At 43.3% G+C, this 2,224-nt stretch overlaps 1 protein-coding gene across 4 annotated transcripts in view; it reads left to right on the forward strand.

Annotated features, from left to right (window-relative positions):
* SETD7 (SET domain containing 7, histone lysine methyltransferase) overlaps positions 1-2,224 on the forward strand; it is a 49,879-nt gene that overhangs the window by 34,430 nt on the left and 13,225 nt on the right. The gene's annotated exons all lie outside the window — the stretch shown is intronic.

A 2,224-nucleotide genomic window follows, 5' to 3' on the forward strand; every position in this document is an offset into this window, starting at 1 on the left:
GGAATTAAAGTTTTTATTTTTTTTTTTTTTTTTTTTTTTTTTATTTATTTGGCCACACTGCACGGCATGTGGGATCTTAGTTCCCCGACCAGGGATTGAATCCGCACCCCCTGCAGTGGAAATGCAGAATCTTAACCACTGGACCGCCAGGGATGTCCCAATTTTCCTCTTTATTTTGAGCTTTAGTATGATTTTTTTTTTTTTTTTTTTTTTTTTACATTCCACAGCTGTTTTATAGAGAGTGGGCTGGTGCCATCAGGGAGACAGTAATTGCTTTGTATTGGACTACACCCAGTATCTGAAAAATTGAGATCCAACTGGACTCTGTCAATAATTAATTTATGACCTCGGGTGGGGTGCTTTACAGGAAGGGCCCCTACTTCTGTCTGTGCAAAAGCCATACAATAGCCTCCATCTTACCTGGAAGGGTTCTATTTCCAAAAAAAATTAAAATTAAAAGTTGAAGAGTTGAATCACCTCTTGCCTTTAAGACACAATCTTTGATACACTTCTCAGATTTCATATATGTTTTTTTGTTTTTGTTTCTTTACTTCACAACTAGCTTCCTTAAGTGTCTGCTTAAGGGTGAAAGCTTGATGCTTTGAACACAGCTAGGGCTCTGTCCATCCTGGTCTCACTTGTGTGAAGTTGGGTGGGACTTAAGCCGATCACTCACATCCCACCTTCACGTCTTCATTTTTCGTTTGTTCCTATGGAATGATAAAAAGCAAAAGGCCGAGAAATAATCAAGTCACTGTACATTCAAAGCAGCCGCCCAGGCAAAGATGTCAGTGCAGAAACCGAGCTGTGATCTGCCTCGCTGTGTCCCCTTGTGATGGTCAATCCAGAAAGTCCAAGAAATTCAGCCTGTGGACGGTGGCTTGGGATACTGATACATAATTTATTCAAACGTTTTACATCTAAGGAAACTGAAGCCAAGAGAGGTTAAGCAGTTTGCCTAAGGCCACAAATATAGTAACTGGCAGAATTCAAGCAAGGTTTCTAACAGCAGAATCTGGCTCTGTGCTGAAACTCACTATATAAATGAATGAGGGTGCCTCCTTGCCTTCATGAAGTTTAGATGAGAAAAATATACAACTTGTGGCAACATAAGGAAGACAGTACTGAGTGTCATATATCAAATCACATAACAGGTCTGGAATATTAAGATCCATGAAGATTTTTTCACTTTCATCACTGCTGTATCCCCTGCACCTAGAACAGCGCCTAGCATATGGTAGGTGCTCAGTCAGTATCTGTTGATTGAATATCAGATACAAATAAAAGCGTATTGTAGCTTACAGACAGGAGAGGTGGTATACCTCTGAGTGTCAACAGTTTTTAAATGAAAGTGTGATCCTGTTGGTTCCAAAACGCTGTCCTTGCTGGCATGCACAGATGCTGGGGCCTGTTGGTCAGGACTGGTTGGGAGAAGGGATGCCTGCTGCTTGCACAGCGGATAGTGAGTCCTGCTGTGGGTGAGAAAGCACACTGGTTGTCCGTGACTCTGCTGGTCACACCGATTGCCCACCTGCAGCAAAAGTGTAGGACTTTTCTGACGCTCAGTTTTGCATTCCTTAGGTTTCTGGTTCTGTTTGATGTTCTTACTTTCATTTTTCTTTGGCTTCATCCTTCTCTCTGTAGCGGTTCAAGGGATTTAGGGCTGACTAAAGAAAAAGACCACAAGAGGCAGTAGCACACAACAAGCTTTATAGATATTGGGTGGTGATTGGGCGGGGCTGCATGAGAGGGGGTGTCCTCCCAGCATGAGGCCGTTCAGAGGCTTATGGCACAGGGGCCAAGGTCCAGAGGGGAGCAGGGCAAGGGAACTCCTGGGAAAGAGAGGGACGGGAGAGGGGGTTGACATGTCCAGGTGATGTGTAGCCTGGGAGGGGTCTCTGGCCAAAGAACTCCAAAGGAGAGCTACAGTCTGGCGTCTTTATGGTCCTGGGTTTACCTATCTGCTCCTAGCAGATGTGGGGTGAGGTTTTGTGGATGAAGCAAACTCTGAATGGCTAAAACTCTGCTCTGTTTGGGCTATTTAAAATAACAGTGGGGTATGTAAAAATTTAAGGTTGGTGGTGATGGGCTTTTAAGGTAACAGGTCTCAGCCAGCAGTGAAGAAATAAACAACCTAGGGGCCCATACACAGACGCCATCTTTGACTCGTTGACATAACACTCACCTGCTTTTTTTTTTTTTTTTTTAATTAATTAATTTATTT

The sequence above is a fragment of the Neophocaena asiaeorientalis genome, unplaced genomic scaffold, assembly GCF_003031525.2.
Source record: "Neophocaena asiaeorientalis asiaeorientalis breed wild unplaced genomic scaffold, Neophocaena_asiaeorientalis_V1.1 scaffold7, whole genome shotgun sequence".
Lineage (NCBI taxonomy): Eukaryota > Metazoa > Chordata > Mammalia > Artiodactyla > Phocoenidae > Neophocaena > Neophocaena asiaeorientalis.